The sequence below is a fragment of the Lolium rigidum genome, chromosome 6, assembly GCF_022539505.1.
Source record: "Lolium rigidum isolate FL_2022 chromosome 6, APGP_CSIRO_Lrig_0.1, whole genome shotgun sequence".
NCBI lineage: Eukaryota > Viridiplantae > Streptophyta > Magnoliopsida > Poales > Poaceae > Lolium > Lolium rigidum.
The window spans coordinates 346,288,598-346,309,450 of NC_061513.1; positions in this window are offsets into that span (position 1 = coordinate 346,288,598).

Here is a 20,853-nt window from a genome sequence, read left to right on the forward strand (position 1 = left end):
ACAAACCTCTGCTCTTGGAGGCCCAACACTGTCTACAGGAATAGAAGTGTGCGTAGACATCAATAGGACACATGACAAGAACACAACTCAAGTCTAGCATAAGGGAGAAGGCAAAATAAAATAGGTGAGCGACTCCTGCAAAGACAGGAGTTTAGGAAATGGTTGCCTGTTAAAGGTTGCCGAGGAACATCCGGAGGACTTGTCGTATCTCACATCACCACTTCGCGATCCTATCCGGGAAGAAGCAAATACTGGAAAAACAACGGGTGCAAGTCTTACTACTACGGATAAAGAAGATCCAACATGATCAAAATGATATGCATGACATGGCAGCGATGGTGCAATGCAACTTATCCAATTTAAGTGGAACCGGAGTCCGGACAAACAAATTAAGGTTGGAGTTGCATTTCTACCAGCAAATTTAAGTGTTGGTTAGAATTGCATAACATGGCAGGTGTGAGATACTTCAATATTAAACGGAGCGGGGAAATCCTAGTCGGTGTCCGAAAAACTCCGCATATATGTGAGGTGAACATGATTAACTTTCACGTCGCGACATGATGCGTCATGCAAACAGGTATATGAATGGCATATTCATGTTCATCACATTTTTCTGATCAATTTTTATATATAACACTTTTTATTTTGAACTACCATTTAAAAGATATTAATAGATTGGTTTCTAGTATTTAAATATAGAGAAAAGGGTTTATTTTAATTAGAAAAGGGCTCAGATTTGATTTCCAGAAAGGGGGGAGGACCCCGGGTTCATTTCATAAATAGGCAGGGGGGTTTTGCAAGAAACCAGCAGAGGAAGGGGCTGCGGGTTCAGAACTAAAACATGATAGGGGGTTTTCTGCAAAAGGTAACGGTATCTGGATCTGGCGTTGTTTCTCACCGAGGGGGAGGCGAGACACAAAGACTGACGAGCAGGTCCCGCTGGCCACATTGGCATGCCGATGTGGCGAACCATGTGAGCACGCGCCGAACCTATTCGACGAAAAGAGTGCCGGACGCGTTCCGACGCGGTGGTCACCGCGGCACAGCCGACGAGCGCGCGGGCGATGTGGAGGCTCCTTGGACGCGTGTGTGGGCGCCTTCGATGCGTCTCGATGTCACGGACGAGCAGATGGTGGCAGAGTCGTCGGGGAGGCGTCGGAGAGGCATCAGCGGCGAGTAGGTGCGGGCATGGCGCCGGCATCGACGGTAAGGAAGCAAACCAGGAAACAAAAGGAGAGGGGGATGCCCAGGGGTTTCGCGTTCTCACCATGAAGCTCAACATGTCGACGCCGTGGCCGGAGGAGGAAGGGGTTCGTCGGAATTTGGAGAATCTGACAACCGGTGCTGATGGAGAACGAGGTCGTTGGCGGCGCGAGGGAGGAAAGAGGGGAAGGACGCTAGGGTTCGGGAGGCTCCGAGTGGGGTTACAAGGGGGGAAGGGCGAGCAGGTGAGGAGGAGATGGTGGCAGACAGCGATGGGGGGCTCACGCACGCTCTCTGCGTGACGAGCTGGAGAAGACGATAGAGGGAGAAGATCCTTTTCCCACCGAATGGGTACGGGCCTGACTAGGTGGGTTGGGCTACCGGAACTGCTGTGCTGGGAAAACCTGCGCGGGAGGAAGAGAAAGAGAGGCCGGGCTGGACTGAGGGAAGGGAGTAGAGAGCTGGGCCGGAGAGAAACCTATATTAGAGGTTTAGGGTTTTCTTTTTCTCCTTTTCTTTTCAAAACTGATTACTAAGGTGAGAAAGAGATTCAAAAATTATTTGTTAAAATATTTATTTTAGTTGTGACCAAACAAAACATATTTTTATTCCAAAAATAATTGTTGAACAAGATTAATTATAAAATAGAGATTATGAGAGGGGGAGATTAGAGCTTTATTATTATTGGAAAAGATAAGAGAAAGAGGGATTTTTAAAATAAACATATGAGAGGGAAAACAACAAGATAGGGTTTATAAAAAATAATTTTATTTGTTGAAAAACATGGTTGATGTGATGCATATGCCATGATGATGCATAAAAGGAAAACATAGACACCTCTAATATTGGTAGCCTGCATTCGACTTGGCTCGCATCGGGCTAACAATTTTTGGCCAGCCGCATTGTTGTAGGAACCGGTTCTCAAAGCAGCGTTGGGCCATGCCCTGGAGGAATGCCTGGTTCGGCAGTTTCCAGCGGTGCAGGCAAATCTCAACGGCGCCTGATGCAAACGGGAATCTTCGATGCACGTGCGGAGTCAAGAATGGAGATGGCGGGTGTCGAGGGTACTTCTCGGCAATGCCCTCCGTAAGGGGCTTAGGGTAGATGGAATCCTGTAGACGAACACGAGACATCGGTTATCAAACAAGCGGGGAGAGCGATTTACCCAGGTCTGGGGCCCTCGATAAGGTAAAACCCTTATGTCCTGCCTGTCTGATCTTGATTATGAAAATATCGGGTTACAATGGGGTGCCGAAGGTTTCGACTGTGATCTCGTCGAGAGACTAAGTTCTGTAATGACCTAGCTCTAGACTTGCGGTGGCTAAGTTTTCTAGGATTGCATGTGTCCCTCGGCAGCCCCTCTCCTGGCCCTTATGTTGGGGGCCAGGTCTCGAGAGTATTATCCGGGTACGACTAGGTTACAAAGAGTCTTAGTTCTAAACTTTCCTTGTATTCTTCGTCTCGTTGTATTGTTCTTCAAGAATTCTTCTTTCGAACCGACGTAGCAGGCCACGTGGCCATCGAGTGCCTTCACGGGCCCCTGGTTGGGCCGCAAGAGGTAGTGCAACATTAGTTACCCGAAGGGTAATGCCCACATCAGTAGCCCCCGAGTGCTTGGCCGAAGATACTTCGGGCAGGGACTAAAGCATGTCTTCTGTTGAATGTCCACCTTAACTTATAGATCTTGACCTCCTTGTAATAGTAGCGTTTTCTTTTATCGGGTGCGTGTTCAGCACTCCCGATGGGAGTAGCCCCCGAGTCTAGGTACGAATGCTTGCATACGTGCGTAGACTCAAGTTGTACTACTCGAATGTTTTTCTTCTGCCGAAACTTTATTCAAATTTCTATGGTCATCCATATGTCTCCTTTTATCGGGTCTTCATTTCTTCCAAGCAATATTTAGTACGTAAGGGATATTGAGTAACATGCCCGGTTTTTACTGGTTAACTGCCGATGGCAAAACAACATTATCCTACACATAATCAAGTCCCCGAGCATGATTCTGTACTGCGCAAAAATCTTCGAGTTCATAACTTTTATCGGGTGTGCACTCAGTGCTCCCGATAGGAGTAGCCCCCCGAGTCTGGGCGCGGATGCTTGCAACCGAGTGCAGACTTTAGCCCAAATCACTTTGAAAATTTCAACCTTTCTTCAGATACTTCTGATGAAATCTTTCTTATAAAAAGTCTTCGAGCCCAAATTATGTCGGGTGCGCGTTCAGCGCTCCCGATGGGAGTAGCCCCCGAGTCTAGGTGCGGATGTTTGCATACGTGTGTAGACTCAAGCCGAACCACTCGATAGTTTTAATTTCCTTCGGATGCTCCATGTGTAATCGATACTTCTGATGACATCATTGGTGACGTAGCAACTGCTGCGGTTTGATTGACAGGACGTGACATGACGGGCCCACCCTACTTCTGCGCGGTCAGTTTAGGAAATGACCAGTATTTGTGCGGTTATCAAGACGTATCCTCGATTTTCGCGCACAATGATGAAAAGGGATCCTTTAATAAATCGTAGGCAACGACACGTGGCCACCCAATCTGAAACTCCCTTTAGTTTATAATCTCAGAGGGCAGATTTTACCCTTTACATGCTTTCTTGTTGCATCATTTCTTCCTCGTTCATCCTCCTCTCTTGCAACCGCTGCGCCCCCGCTGCCGCTTTTTAGATCTTCTTCAGATCTCACGATGGTGAAGAAGAGGAACCTCACTCTCGCCGCCAGCGCTACGACTAGCGGTGCCGCCACCAAGGCTACACCAAGCGCATCGAAGAGAGGTGCGTCGAATGTGCCTCCCCTAGCTCCTGCCGCCGCCCGCGCCGAAAAGCTCCACAGCTGGACCCGCGCTCGGCGATTGGCCGGTTTCTACAACCACGAAGCCCGATGAGAAGAGGGCTCGGAGCCTCGGCATAATCTCTACCGAAGAGGGGAATTTCATTCTCCCAGGTGCGGCTTCGCGGCCCAATCCCCCCGCCGGTTTTACTGTGATGTTCTTATCTTTCTTGTATCGAGGTCTTTCCCTTCCTGCTCATGAATTCCTCCGTCGCCTCCTCCGTGTGTATGAGATCCAATTGTGGCAGTTAACCCCCAATTCAATCCTCCATCTTGCTATCTTTATCACCCTATGTGAGTATTTCCTGGGCATCGAGCCTCATTTTGGTTTGTGGAAGAAAATCTTCTTTGTGAAGAGATATAACTGTAGTGGCGGGTCTTCCGTCATTGGCGGAGTTGGATTTGTCATCCGCAAAGAGGTTAACTATTTCAACTTTCCAATGAAGGAATATTTCCAAGGATGGAGGTTGAAATGGTTCTACATCAGAGATTCATCAGCAACCGACACCCAACTTCCTCGATTTACTGATGTCCTGGAGGTCGTGCCTAGGAAGTCCTAGAAGAATATCCTTTCACCCGATGAAAAGCCAACAACCGATAGATTATTCGAGAGATTTCTTCGGATCAAGGAATCCGATGGTCAAACCATGATAGGTACCGAGGTAGCCACCGTTTTCTTGGACCGTCGAGTCCAGCCAGTTATGTCTAGGGCCCACCCGATGTGGTTGTATTCGGGCCCCAAGGACGGGACTAGAGTAAACGTTGCTGAATTATCCGAGAAGGAGCTGCTCGATGAAGTCAGACGCCTTAGTCATTTTAGCCAAGAAGACTTGATTCCACTTATATCCCTTCAACCGCCTTTCGATGCTGACCATCCACCGACCGAGGTGATTTCTCCTTCGTGCTTGTATTTAACTTGCTGCTTCAAACCTTATAACTTCCATTATCCTTACTCGATTCTTTCGACAGTTCCCCGTAGCTCCCGAATGTTTTCAAGACTTGTCGAATGACACTCCTAAAGAAAGAAACTCTTCCGTCCTTGTAGAATCCCATGCTCAAGAAAATATAGATCCAGAAGATGAAAATGACGATCCGATGAATCCCGAAGCTTCTTCCACTGATCCTCAATCCCTTGCTGATGACATAAGTGACACGGCGGGGTCGATCCATGATGATGACGCTGATTGCACTACCTTTGTTGATGCAACTGCGGAGAAGGCCGACGTGTTACCCTCAAAGAGATCGTCCGGCGGCTTTGCCGATGAAGACGATCTTTTTGATCTGTAAGTCCTTACTACTTACTCCAAAGTTATATTCTAATGAAGTTCATATGTATTCAACTCTCATTTATTCTAATTGATATTCTTGTAGTGATGAGGGTTTCATTGAGCCTCTTCCCAAGAAGGCCAAGATGAGCATCAGCAAGCCAGTTCCGGCAGCCTCGGAGGCTTCGGCTCCTGCCACAACCCCAGTAGCTCAAGTCTCAACAACTTCTTCCCTATCCAAAGGGAAGGAGATTCCTTCGACTGCCACAGCTATAGCTTCTCCTCCTGTGAAACCTGTAAGATGATAATACGTTCATCTCTGGTAGCTCCCGAGTGGGTCTTCATCAGATTATAAACTTTCTGAAAATTATTTCACTGCTTGATAATAGCCATCGTTTCTCATTTTCCTAGGATTTTCGAGCTGTTATTTCTTCCCTGGAGGTCTTCGCCTCCCAATATACTTCTCTTGAAACTGATAAAGCTCGACTGCAAAAAAAGGTCGAGTCTACTTCTTCAAAGCTGGAAGGCGCAATTAAAATTGCTGCCGAAGCCCGCCAAAATGTTGATTCCTTGAAGGATGAACTTTTGAAACTGAAGAGGAAGTTGAAGGACGAATAAACTTTGAAGCTTGCTGCCGAAGCTCAAATGAATGAGAAGGATGATCTTCTTCACCAATCTGTTTTGGCCTTGCTCAGTAATTCTCATTGGCTTTCTTTTCGATTCTCCCTTTATTGACTCAATTTGTGGTTAACAAATTCTTCCTTTTCGTTCTTTGCAGAAGCTGCCGATATCCCTGCTGATGCTTTGGACAAGCTCCCGAATAATTCTCCTGCCAACGCTTTGTCGATGACCCTTGAGTCTCACAAAATTGTTCAAGCCCTTCTCCAGAAGAATAAAGGAGTCATGGCGAGGATGCACTCGATGATTTTTCCCAAGGTCGACCAGAACAAAACTCTAGAACAACTAACAGATGCCTTTGATGTCGACACGAAGGAAGTTATCGAGGTATTCAAACGCACCTCACGCACCTACGGCGCCCTCCTAGCTTTTCAGCTTACGATGGGTCATGGCTTCAAAGCCAATATTGAACAAATGACCAAGGAACTGCCAAAGGAACAAGATGGATGACTTATTGACTTAAATGTCATAAAACTTCAGCGCTCAAGTGTGCTCGCCAGCTCCTTGAATTGGTTTCGACAAACAAATCAACCACTGGCCCAAGGTTGTCAAATCAGACCCAAGCTCATTGACTTCTTTTTCGTTGAATTGTAATCTTGCTTGTTTTAAAACAATTTCCTGTCGTAAGACCTTGTGATTGTAACGAATTCCGTATTGACAATGTTGCCAGTACCCTCTTGTTATAATACTTTTAATTGCATGCTCCCGATGGGAGTGAATTCCAATGATGAACCCATATAATCCATTGTGTTCTTAATAACCTTACAGGTGTTTCCTATACCCTCTTTTACCGAAGATTCTTCAGGTGCTTCATCTGAAAGTGATCGCCTTCAACGCATGAAAGCTCGGATCGCCCAGATGGAGAAAGATATGTGTGGTATTTATGCCTTGGCCGCTATCATGAAGAAGAAGGGCGAACTAGCCACCAACGCAGAGCGGTATGCTCTTACTGAGTTGCACAAGGCCACCGAAATTTTGAATTGTAAGTGCCCTAACTTCCTGTTCTTTAACTTCTGTAATAATAAAGATATCCTCTTAGCTTTACTTCCTTCATTGCTTCTTGTAGTCATAGCCCTGAACCCATAAGAAGAGAACAAGCGTATTCATGAACACGTAAATGCCTTGACTCATCTTTCATCTGTTGTTGAGGTTTTTTGGAGGAGTCAATCAAAGGCTTCCACTGTCGCAAAGTTTCAGGATCGGGTGCAACAGGTGCACCAACTTTTTGACAAGTGTTATACTGGCTTGAGGATAATCTGGAAGACCATGTTTCCTTTGGATGAGGTCCCTCCTACTTTGCTGACTTTGATGTCAAAGTTCAGTAACACCAGGAAGATCCGGAGCTTGATTCGAGCACAGCTTATTACGGGAGCTAAAGCTGCTTTTGCTCTTGTTCTTGTGCGGCATCCTTCCGCAGACTTGATGAGAATTGCTAACGCTGACGGTGAACTAGGGCCTCTATTTCCGAAGGTGGAGGTTCCTGCTACCATCGTTATTGAAAGACTTGAGGAATCTTCAATGGTAGTCGAAGAAACAAAGGCTCCACAAGAATAGTCCTGAGCTATGTTCCTGTTGTAAAGTAAAAATACTCCAATGCTTGCTGCACCCGATTGTCCGGATGCTTAAATTTAAACTGATTCACCGAAAGGTGTATATATGTACCTCCTTTTTGTACTCCCTCCGTCCCGAAAAAAGTTGCGCGGGGGAGGAATAGTTTGATATGTTGACTGTTTTACAGAAACCCCCTCTACACTTGGAATTCACTACAACGAAGTGCTCAGCTAAATCAGCGCATGCGATCAGCGCAGGCGATCCTCCGGTGATCCGGCCATGATCCGCGCTGCACGAGCTCGCCGGCGCCCTGCTCGAGCTCATCGGCGCCCTGCGCGATCCGCCGGTGATCCCGCCGTGATCTACGCTGCACGATCTTGCCGGCGCACTCCACGAGCCGCCGCGACCAGCTAGACCTCCGGCAGCCGTCCTCCGCTCTGCTCTTCGTAGGAGGGGCCGCCGCAACCACGCGCAGGGACCGTTGTCCGCCGCACCTGAGCGAGGGCGTCCGCTCCTCCATCCTTGTCCACGCCAAGGAGGAAGGCAGCAACTGTTGCGGCTCCAGCTGCTCCTGTCTATTCGTCGCTGAAAGAGAGGTTACCATCAACTTTGGGCGATTAACATTGAATTAGCAGCTGTCAGAAATGGAATTAGCAGCTTTGTTTCGTCAAATTTGGGTGATTACTTTCCTATTTACCTCATGGTGCTTAGGAGAAATAGATGTTGGCAAGCAATCCCGGTGATATCATGCAAATTTGGGTGATTATAGTTTCCTTATTTACCTCATGGTGTTTCACAGAAATATAGATGGTGGCAAGAAATCCCGGTGATATCATGCAAATTTGGGTGATTAGTTTCCTATTTTCCTCATGGTGTTTCACAGAAATATAGATGGTGGCAAGAAATCCCAGTGATATCATGCAAATTTGGGTGATTAGTTTCCTATTTTCCCCATGGTGTTTCACAGAAATATAGATGGTGGCAAGAAGTCCCAGTGATATCATGCAAATTTGGGTGATTAGTTTCCTATTTTTCTCATGGTGTTTCACAGAAATATAGATGGTGGCAAGAAATCCCAGTGATATCATGCAAATTTGGGTAATCGTAGTTTCCTTCTTATGTAGTGAATCAGTAATGGCAAGATTGCATTACCTGAAACAGGTCAACGTAGTCCATTAGTTTTGGTCATCAGTTTTGGGCTTTTGGCCACCTTCCCTGGCAACCTGGACAACATTTCAATTTAAGTTAAAAGCAATTGTAACATTTGACATGTCTTAATTATGTAGAGTTGCTGATATTGCACAGTGCATTTGCATATCCATAACAAGAACATAAGAAAATGATAAGCATAGTTGTAACTTCAAGAAGGCCAATTTATTTGCTAAAGTTAATGTGACCAGAATTTTATTTGCTAAAATGAAATTGGCAATTTAAACTTGCCTGTTTGCAGATAATAACACATCAAGAAGGCCGTATCTTCCTGAACTCATCACTTCTTAGCTGCTCCTCGCAGGTATGCCTTTCAGTTGCTCCTTGCCGATCTACCTTTCAACTACTCGAGAGGATATGGAAACAAGCAAAGGACCAGATTGCTCAAGGTCTAGAAGTTGATGTGTCGAGCAGAAAGAAAGGCAATGTTGGTCGTAAGAGAAAGGACCTCGACCTCGAGAGGATTTTGACAGTCCCTCTTAACAAGAGAAAGACAATTCGATCACTATCCAGGGCCCTTGGTGTTTGCCCCTCCACATTACACAGAAGGTTCCAGTGGTGTCAGGTGAAGCGTGTCACTAACACTTTAAAGACGTTGCTAACGCCAGCAAACATTATTCAGAGATTGAAATTTTGCGTCAGTATGCTGGATGAGAATGACAATGAGTTCACAACTTCTATGTCGTCATTCAAAGAAATGGATGACACAGTCCACATATATAGACGAAAAGTGGTTCCACATGACAAAAAAGAAAAACAGCTACTACCTGCTCCTCGGAGAGCCTCCACCCTTGCGTGCCGTCCAGAACAAGAACTGTATTGGTAAAGTGATGTTTCTCACTGCGGTAGCCAAGCCAAGATATGAAGGGGAGGTTGTCACTTTTGATGGCAAAATCGGCACGTGGGCTTTTGTGACGGAAACTCCAGCAGTTAAAAAGAGCAAAAACAGACCAAAAGGGACAATGATAGTGCAACCATTGACAGTCACTCGAGAGGTTATGAGGAACTATATGTGCAACCTAGTGATACCTGCTATACAAGACAAGTGGTCAGATGAGGATGTAGGAATTTTCATACAGCAAGACAACGTGAAACCTCACATCCTACCTCATGATGAGGTTTTCCGACAGACCGTAGCACAGACAGATCTGGACATTAGGTTGTTGCAGCAACCTCCTAATAGTCCAGACATGAATGTGCTCGACTTATGTTTCTTTCCATCTTTGCAGTCCCTCATTGATACTAGAGCACCTACAAGTATTAGGGAACTGATAGAGGATGTGCAACAAGAGTACGAGAACTACAAGGTCAACATGTTGTATCGAAGCTTCTTGACACTCCAAGCATGTATGCGAGAGGTCATGAAAGCAGGAGGGGGAATAAAATACGAGCCCCCGCACTTGCATAAGGACCTGAAGGAGAGAGAAGGAAGGCTACTAATCGCTCTATCAATCACATCCGAGCTACTTGTAAAAACTGAGCTTATAGAAAAAGGAGAGGCAAATTAGAAAGAGTATGAGTGGAATAGGAGTGTTATTGTGTTCATATGAATATTGTAGAGAAAGGAAGAGTAATTCTACTGTAGAGAAATGAGTATTGTTTTTATGTTGTAATTATGTCTAGTTATAAGGAGAAACTTTGGCTATGTTGCTTCACGTACTGTCATGAGGAGCTACTGTTAGATACTGTCAATTATACTTGCAGGGGTAGTATAATGAAGTTGAGAAAATATACTCCATGTTAGTATTGCGTTACAAAGTTCATTTGATAAATTTGACTGATGAATTTGACACACAAGGCACAGGTGTTCAGAGAAATAGGATGGATAAATGCAGTGACACAAGTCAACAGGTGCCCAGGTGCACATAAACATGCACATAGTAGCTAGTGGGTTAATGTGCTAACTCTGTTAGTTACAAAGCTAATTCTTGCCAGGCTTCTTGAATTAACCCCAGTAAATATCCTGCCAATTTCTTGCATTAGAATAGAAGAGAATGTTATAACGTGCAGTACCAATTCAAGAAAATTAATTTCCTTATTTACCATATGGTGTTTCACAGAGTAATGGCATTAACTTTACCATAGTTAACACTTTCCTGTTGAAGAACTGCGAGGTGCTGAGCAGTGTCCCGCTGGTACTCTCAATATAGAACTTAAGTGTTGGTCCTGACACTAACTGGTCGATGTACTCGACGCTAGCATGAATTAGTCACTTGTTGTTCAAGAACAGACTGTCAGCTAGCGCAAGCTTAATCAGTAATAACAAGGCGACACAAGGCAAACCATAAGATATGTGCCTTGAGGTACCCAAACTGTTCTGAATCATATGGCAAACAATATACTCCAGCTTCTCAAAAGTAAAAAACTGTGAATCAAATGCGTGTACACTCCCCTTTAGAATCAGTAACACACCATCGCATCAAGCATACGAATGGGAATCAACTTGCAGATTAGTGAGTCCTCACCTACGTGTATTTTCCAAAGTTGCAGGAAGTATTTTCCAACTTACAGTAATTTGGACGAGAAAAAGATAGGGCAATGTAGTGATACCTCTGGGGCGGAGGCGGATGCCGACGCAGCGAGGCTGGAGCGGAGGCGAGCGGCGAGGAAGGTAGGCACACGGCAGCCCTAGAACGCCTGCCCCGTGGCCCTATAGCGGCACGCCGGCGGCGCAGCCTGGGAAACCATTGTGCGCAGCCCGTCGCGGCGGCGGTGTAGCGTGGACCTGCACTTGCGCAGCGTGGGAAGACCGTCGCGGCGGCCGGGAAGCAGCGGAAGGAAGACGGCGCCTCGCAGCTGACCAAAAGAATCGATTTTGGATCCAAAAATCGATCCTTGCCAGAGCATGGGCTAGGGTTTGTGGTTGGGCAGCCGGCTAAAGCTTCCCTGACATGGGATCGGCAGAGGAGGAAGAGGGGTTTCCGGAGCGCTGGTCGGGCAGCATCAGGAGTGCCACAGAATCGGCCTTCACCGGCGACGGGGCGGAATGGAGATTGGGGAATGGTGGTTGTGGACAAAATTTCTCAGGTGAAAAAGCGGGAGGGGGTTTTCGCAAAAACACCAACACGCAGCTTTTTACGGGACGGAGGGAGTAATTATGTTTGATGCCGTTGGCAAGGTTTTAGTATATGAATGGAGTAAATCTTAATTACTCGTTTTACATCTGTATTATGATGTATACGTACGCTTGTCGGCAACTAATTTCTTTCAGTGATCATGTTGCGAGTTTGTAAAACCCGATGTAGGTGCAACTTTGCTTTCAACCGAGGATGTATGTTTTGGCGGCAGCCCCCGAGCGAATCGATGGACCAAAGCCTGTCGCTCTTAAGTACTTCTGTAGTTTAAAGTATCGGTCATGGGTCTTTTCGTAATTGTATATTTGTTTCCCTTGCTATCTACAACGCTCGTATATTTTTTAGGCTTTTCTAGCAAAGGGTGAAAATTTCGTAGGTATTGCCTCGTAGCACTCGTAATTTCAAAGGCTTTTTAGTTGACAATCTCAGGTGAAATTTCGAGTAAACCAATGTTCTCTTTAGTATACGAAAAAGGTTCTGTTGCGGTCAGAAACCCACCGGCGAGCAGCGACGGGCAACACAGTAGAGCCGGGAGGCTCCCAGGACTGCGGCTGGCCCTGGTCCCTCCGAGCGACGGCCCGCAAAGACTCGGCACGCACGTCCGATGCTGGTGCAAGGGCGTGCCACCTGACCTATACCTGGTCAGGAAGGTGATGGAGATGCCTCGCTTAGTTTCCTGCATGGCATACACGTAAACATTAAATACGAGCCTCGATCGGCTCTCAGGTTGTCCTGTGAATCAGCTCAAAGAGGCGATCCACCCATGATTCGCACGAGGTGTACGAATATATGGTGGTCCTGCTTGATCAAAATAAAGCTAAAACGATCTACTACGATTTAGGGTTTTCACCACATAATCGGAACATCCTACTCGTGATTGAGCCTCGCGGCCACGCACGGTGTTCGTAAACCGACCCTAGGCAAGGCCTAAAAACCAACACGAGGTTGATCCCGGAACATCCTGTCTAGGGCTAGCAAACTACACCCTACGCGCCACTTGGATCCTTCAACCCGTTTGTAAGGCCTAACTATGCAGATATTAAACTAATCCTTGAAGAACAAGGAGCAACCATAACGGATCGGATCTACTAAATAATGATCAAGCGGGGTGCCGCCCTTACACCTAAGATAGGCGTAAGGGTGGCTAGATGTCTAAGGGTTGCACGACGATAGCATATGATACGATGAACAATGCTAACCCTAACGCATCTAAGATAACTACGTTGCTCGCCATCAAAAAGGCTTCAGTACGAGCAACGCATGAACAGCGAATAAACTTGTACTGCCTAGATCGCAAGATGCGATCTAGGCAGCATGATGCTTACCCGGAAGAAACCCTCGACACAAGGGAGTTGGCGATGCGCCTAGATTGGTTTGTGGTGAACGTGATTGTTGTTTATTTCATAAACCCTAGATACATATTTATAGTCCGTAGACTTTCTAACGTGGGAATAATCCCCACCGTGCACGAGCCAAACTCTAACTAACCGACACGTATCCTACTATATTACAGATACACGGGCAAACTAGCCCAAACTTTGGATATAAGGCCGATTCACGTATATTCTTCCATGTATATTCTTCAAGCCCATCTTGATCGCGGCCCACCTCTGACTCGGTCAAATTCTGGTGATAACACATGCCCCCTGGTTTTGGAATTGATAATTCCAAAATCACTCTGCTTTTTCTTCGTCGGGTCATGTCGTGGCAGAGCAGAACCGTCGCAGCATCCTTCATCATGATGCCCTGCCTTCTCAACTTCTCCGCGTGACCTGGCAGTTTTTTTTTTCTCTTGGGCACCACCTCCTCGGAAACTGCTGTGGCATTGAATCTCCACTATATCTCCTTTATTTAACTGCGCCGCATGGTTCGCCACTTCATCCCCTTGCTCTGTTCCGGCTATCGGCACCGAAAAACCCTCTTTTCCTGTAGCAATGTCTTCCTCTTCCTCCACCTCCTCGGGCCTCTCCCTCCGGTCTTCCTCCTCGAGCGAGCGGGAGTGGAACTTTGATCATGTGCCGGACGGCCCACTCGAAGCACTCGTCGGGTCAGATGGTGACTTACCTCTGACCGATGGGGAAGACGACCTCAAGTTCCTCATCGAAGGGGAGCTGAAGAGTGAAAGCGAAGACGACCTCCACCCCTGGGCGAAACCCACCTTCTCCGACGGGGAGGGGGAAGAAGAAGAAGTAGAGGAAGAAAAGGAAAAGGAGGAGGATAATTCCTCCTCCTCCGCTGGGTATCCGCCGGCAAAGCGATTCCGCGCTTGGGCGGACAGCGAGGACGATGATGAATGACGAGGAAGAAGAGGCTCCGGCCGAGGGCTGGGGTAGCAGCGACGAGGAACTCTCCGGAAGCAGTGCCGACGGCAGCAATGCCGACGACGAGGCCAGCGAGGACTAGTAAAGTAGGACTAGTAGCCCCTGAGCAATCGGCTCTTCTTTTGTTTTCCCTTTCTTGAGCAATCGGCTCTTCTTTTGTAAAAAACCCCTCTTATTATGAAGAAGAACTTCTCAGCTGATTCTGTCCTTTCACCAAATTTACCGATTGCCAAAATAAGTCAACAAATTATGAGCCGATGGCAGCGCACCGGTCCTTGCCATGAAAACGCGAGCAGAGCCAACTCTATTGTTTACCCAAATGGTAACCTGTGGCCTGTCCGCAAGGGCAAAACCCAATTCTCCAAAGCGCCACTTGAACAGATCCAACCCACGGCCATACGAACCTCAGATGTCGATCACGCAGGTTCGCAACTGCAATGAATCCATAGGCAGCACCATCCAATGCCCACGCTATGGTTTCCAGCCTGAAGGTGATCCTTAACTGTCCCTTACTGTCCGAACATAGCGCCTTGCTCTATCTTTTCGCAGAAACAGAAATGGTTCTGACCCTGTAGATGATGACGGCTTCTCTTTCAGCAGCTCCAGTAGTCTTCTACTGCAACAACTCACCGCTTTCGAAGAAGGTTATGATGCAGGATCAGCCGATGACACTCCAATCGGCTTCTAAAAACAGAGCATCTACCAGGCCAGCTGCCCCCCGAGCCTTAGTCAAGGCGAGAATAACGGTGAGGATGCACAGATCTGAACTCGGGTAATTCCGAGACAGCCACCATGCAGAGTCAGCCAAACTTGCCCCCATCGATCGTCTTTTCTTCCGTTGCAAGCCGATATTGTAGACGAAACACCAACGGCTTAAAGAACAGAAGGCTGCCTTGTATGCCAAAACTGACGCTTCTGACAGTACTGCTGAACTGGCGCAAAGGGTTGGAAGTCCTCGACGAGAAAGTTCAGGCACCAAAATCGGCTCATTACGGCTGAGGAAGCTCTCATTGTTCACTCCCTCGAGGAAGCAGAAGGCCTCACAGCTGAACTAGATTTGGTGAAAATCCGCGTCTTGAACACGCAGCAGGTAGATCCTGTGTAATTGTACTAGAGTCGATGGCTGTGCATCGGCTTTGTTTCTTAGCTCTAAAGTCGATGTCCTTGCATCGGCTGTATACCATGAGAATTTTTTTTTTACTGGCCGATTTTCTATCGGCCCCCAATATTTCACTGCACATGTATCGCACATGTTCATCTGCACATGTTCATCTGATTAGGTGCCCCCCGAGCCGAATCTGCCAGGTAACTGCGGATATCGGCTCTGTAGTTAGCCAAGGCACTGTATTTGAACGTCGGCTCCGTTAGGACTAATGTTAACTCTCATCAGCCGACGTAAAACAGCTGCCCATTAGATCGACGTTGAACACAGGCAGAATGTGTGGTGAGGATAATTTTGGCCGATTGCTGGAATCGGCCTCCACGTTGATCGAATCGCTCAATGAAGGTTTTGCAATGTTCCTCCATAGATCTTTGGGGCCGATCCCAAGGATCGGCCTCGCCACGTTTGCCCATCGGTTCGTTCTTGCTACACGGTCAGGCCGGTGGATAAGACCAGCCTAACCCCATCCTTTGTCACGTCGATGCGCTCGCGATCGTCCAAATTGATGCCTGAGAGTGGCTCTTGGCCTGCTTGTTTCCCAAGCGTTCATGCCGGCCGTTGAAATCTCGGCTGAGTCATCTGCATGGACGACCTCTACCTCATCTCCATCCCACTGTATTACGCATTGGTGCATCGTGGATGGAATGCAACGATTGGCGTGGATCCAATCTCTTCCTAGCGGGACGAGCATAGGTGCTCTTGCTTGTCGACGATAAAGAACGTCGTAGGGATGGTTTTCCTTCCTACGGTCGGATCCACGTTCGGAACACCTTGTGCGTCGGACGCTTGGCCGTTGAAATCGCTCGGTGTCACGTTGGTCTTGATCAGATCCGAGCTAGAGCGTCCCAACCGACGTAGCATGGAGTATGGCATAATGTTGATCGCCGCTCCGGTGTCCACCGAGCATCTTGTTGACAGGCTGCCCATTGATATAACCTCGCAAGTACGGGGCCTTCGGATGTCCGTAGCTTCTTTCTCGTGGCTTCTCAAAGATAACCGGCCGTGGGCCGCGATCCAAGTTGTGCCACGGGTGCCTCGTCTAATCCTGGAGCACTAAACTCCGTCGGAAGGATGAACACCATGTTTGTGCCAGCCGATGTTTCATCATCGGCTTTCCTTTGCTTGGGGCGCCACTCCATTTTTTGTGGTCGACCCTCTTCATCCAGGGTTCGCTGAATTTTCGCGGCCAGATCAGGCCGCGCCTTCCTTAGCCTGTGCAGGTATAACCTTTCGGTTTCCTCCAAGCCACGCAATCGCTGAACCCTACGCTTTTGGGAACGACTGAGTCCATCAGGGCACCACCTTGGCCGGTGGTACCTGTCTTCTTCTTCTTCATCATCGTCTTCCAAATTCTCGAGATCTTCCACCCGAGGGGACTCAGCGTGCTTGTTCCTAGGTGGGAGAGGCCCTAGACGTTTGAACACGGACACGTTAGCCGCATCCTTCCTCTTCTCGTCTACATTACGGGCGGTTGCCGATTGTAGGCAATCGGCTCATTCCTGAATCCCAGCAGTGTCTGAAGAAGGGACAGTCCCAGTGCCTATCCTCGTCGTCTTGCTCCCTTAACCTTTCCTTGGCGTGGCGCTCATATCTCTCCTCGTCGCGATCATGCCGACGACGTCTCCTGGCGTCCCTAGCCAGACGATCCCTTTCATCATCGTCGTTGGGTCGTCGGCGTTGGTCATATTGACTCACATACTTGTTGAGGAGGTGATCGAGAGAGAGGTCGGCTGATATCTCACGTTCCTCACTTCTCCCTCGTGATGTAGCGCTTGCCATCGTGACGGAGCCGATCGCGTGGAACGGCTTCCTCTGTGTCCTTGCTACGAGAGCAGCTGCCCTCGTCTCCGTCCTTACCAGAGTGGTGTCCAAGTCCTACCATGTTGATGTTGAACGAGAAACTTGGCTGGCACCCTCCAGGGTAAGTGCACTCCACCATGTTAACGGCGGGGAAGGGGTGAGTGTCGACTTTCATGGCGTACTGGTTGAAAATTAGACGTCCTTGTTCTATCGCCATTTGGATCTGCTGACGCCACACCCTGCAGTCGTTGGTGGTATGGGAGAACGAGTTATGCCATTTGCAGTATGGCTTTCCGTTCAGCTCCTGTACCGTGGGGATTTTGAGGCCTTCGGGTATCTTCAGCTGCTTCTCCTTGAGTAAGAGGTCGAAGATTTGCTCAGTTTTAGTCACGTCAAAATCAAACCCTCTGGGCGGACCTGGTGGCTTAACCCATTTGCAGGACACGGGGTTGCCCCCCGAGTCCATTCAGCCACTCGCTACCTCTTGATCTCCCGCAGAGCCTCCGTCTTCATCCGCCTCAACCAGGACTACCGCACGCTTGAATTTGTCCTGGTACAAGTCTGGGTGGCGCTGTTCATATAAAGACAGTTTCTGAACCATGTGCGCCAGTGAAGGGTAGTCTGCTTGGGAGGCCATATCCTTGATTGGTGATGCAAGGCCCACCACTGCCAACTCGACTGCTTCTTTTTCAGTCACACGAGCCGAATAACATCGGTTCCTAACAAGTCTGAAGCGCTGGACGTATTCTGCCACAGTTTCTCCACGCTTCTGACGTACTTGTGCTAGATCGGCAATGCCGGCCTCGGAAGCCTCGAGTGATACCGCATGTGGAACTGCTCTTCCAACTGCTTCCACGTCCGAATTGAGTCTGGTGGCAGTGATGTGTACCACCCGAAAGCCGATCCTGTGAGGGACTGTGCGAAGAACCTCACACGCAGTTCATCTGCTGCTGAGATCATGCCCAGCTGTGCCAAATATCGGCTCACGTGCTCGATGGAGCTGGAACCATCTGATCCATTAAACTTGGAGAAATCAGGGAGCCGATATTTGGGTGGTAGTGGGATCAACTCGTACTCGTTGGGGTACGGCTTGGAATAGCCGATTGTCCTCCTCTTCGGCACCATGCCGAACTGGTCTCTCAGGATGGTACTGATTTGATCCGCGGTGCTGGCTGCAGGAGTCGAACTCTGAAGATTCGCCGGAGTGGCATACTTAGCCAGCCATGCTTGCTTTTCCAGCTACGGGCCAAGCTGCGGGAGCTGAGCTGCGGAGGTTTGTCGGAGTGGCATACTTAGCTAGCCACGTCTCGCTTCTCAAGATACTGTTCCCGAAGTTCCTCCTGTTGTTCCGAGAGGTCCCCGCTGTTGCGATCGGTTTGTGAGTGCCCGATTCTTGCGGTCCGGCACGTATGTGCACGTGTACCCGTGAGGGATCTCCTTCGGCGCCTCATGCAAGAACCGGTAGTCACTAGGGTCACCACCGATCTTGTAGACGACGTATGCAGGTGAACTCGGCACTTCTGGTGCTGCCAACGCGAATGGCAGCGGTGGACGGGACTCGGAGTGGCATCTCTCCTTGGTAAGTCCCGAGAGCTGGTCCTGACGGAGAGTACTGATGCCTCATGATTTCCTGGATCACCCGAAGAGCGACACGCTCCAAAGTGTTCACCAGGCTCTCAGAATGGCGGTGCAGCGAGTGAGCTACCATGTAGTTAATCTCCTGACGCAGGGACCTGGTGCGTTCTTCTGACGGGACGGACAGGTCCACTCCATCGAGCGCACCTTCAGGTGAGAACCCTTTCCACCTGATGCCATGTGAGCGGGTTCTGTGAAAAGAGCCGATGAGGTCGGCTTCGAGGATCGCTTTGACCTCATCATACTTCTTCTTGAGCTCCTCGGTCAGATCCTCGTACGTGACTGGGGTGCCGTCCGCCATCTCAGATGTAGATGGCGATGCGGTTGATGTCGAAGACGGTCCCACCGGGCGTGCCGGAATGTGTTGCGGTCGAAACCCACCGGTGAGCAGCGACGGGCAACACGAGTAGAGCCGGGAGGCTCCCGGGACTGCGGCTGGCCCTGGTCCCTCCGAGCGACGGCCCGCAAAGACTCGGCACGCACGTCCGATGCTCGGTGCAAGGGCGTGCCACCGACCTATACCTGGCCGGGAAGGTGATGGAGATGCCTCGCTTAGTTTCCTGCATGGCATACACGTAAACATTAAATACGAGCCTCGATCGGCTCTCAGGTTGTCCTGTGAATCGGCTCAAAGAGCCGATCCACCCATGATTCGCACGAGGTGTACGAATATATGATGGTCCTGCTTGATCAAAATAAAGCTAAAATGATCTACTACGATTTAGGATTTTCACCACATAATCGGAACATCCTACTCGTGATTGAGCCTCGCGGCCACGCACGGTGTTCGTAAACCGACCCTAGGCAAGGCCTAAAAACCAACACGAGGTTGATCCCCGGAACATCCTGTCTAGGGCTAGCAAACTACACCCTACGCGCCACTGGATCCTTCAACCCGTTTGTAAGGCCTAACTATGCGAGATATTAAACTAATCCTTGAAGAACAAGGAGCAACCATAACGGATCGGATCTACTAAATAATGATCAAGCGGGGTGCCGCCCTTACACCTAAGATAGGCGTAAGGGCGGCTAGATGTCTAAGGGTTGCACGACGATAGCATATGATACGATGAACAATGCTAACCCTAACGCATCTAAGATAACTACGTTGCTCGCCATCAAAAAGGCTTCAGTACGAGCAACGCATGAACAGCGAATAAACTTGTATCGCCTAGATCGCAAGATGCGATCTAGGCAGCATGATGCTTACCCGGAAGAAACCCTCGAGACAAGGGAGTTGGCGATGCGCCTAGATTGGTTTGTGGTGAACGTGATTGTTGTTTATTTCATAAACCCTAGATACATATTTATAGTCCGTAGACTTTCTAACGTGGGAATAATCCCCACCGTGCACGAGCCAAACTCTAACTAACCGACACGTATCCTACTATATTACAGATACACGGGCAAACTAGCCCAAACTTTGCATATAAGGCTGATTCACGTATATTCTTCCATGTATATTCTTCAAGCCCATCTTGATCGCGGACCACCTCTAACTCGGTCAAATTCTGGTGATAACAGGTTCTCAAAAAAAAATTTCCGGGTGGCCTGAATCACTGCAATGCTTCAGATAAACAAAACTTAAGTATTTATTTATTAATAACGTAAGCTAAAAACGAAGTGGCTTGAAAAGCCTTATTGAAAGGGAAAAATAATAACGCATAGTGCTGCCCATCTTCTTTAACCAAGAGGAGGGTTCTTCTTATCTTCGATCTTGTCTAGAGACCCGGTGGCTTCGGTGGCGCGGGTGATTCCATCAGAAGTGTTGTGGCAAGCGCGAGATCTTTACTGTCGTTGACAGAGGCCTTGTTATAAGCTGCCGAAGGTCCAACTGCCGAAACTTTCGGCATAGGGTCATCCGGTTTTTTCTTTAATTTCTTGTCGCGCTCATCCTCCTTAACGTCGAGTGCTAACGATTTGGAGGGGAAGTCGACAGGTTCTTGCTTCATCCCAAATTTTGCAGCAATCCTCTGAAACTCGCGATCACAGTTATCCGAGCGTGAGAAACTTCCATAGACTGTGATGTTTGTTCCATTGTTTCCTGGCATCTTGAGCTTGAGATACGCATAATGTGGCAAATCCATGATCTTGGCATAGGCTGGTCTCCCGAGTATAGCGT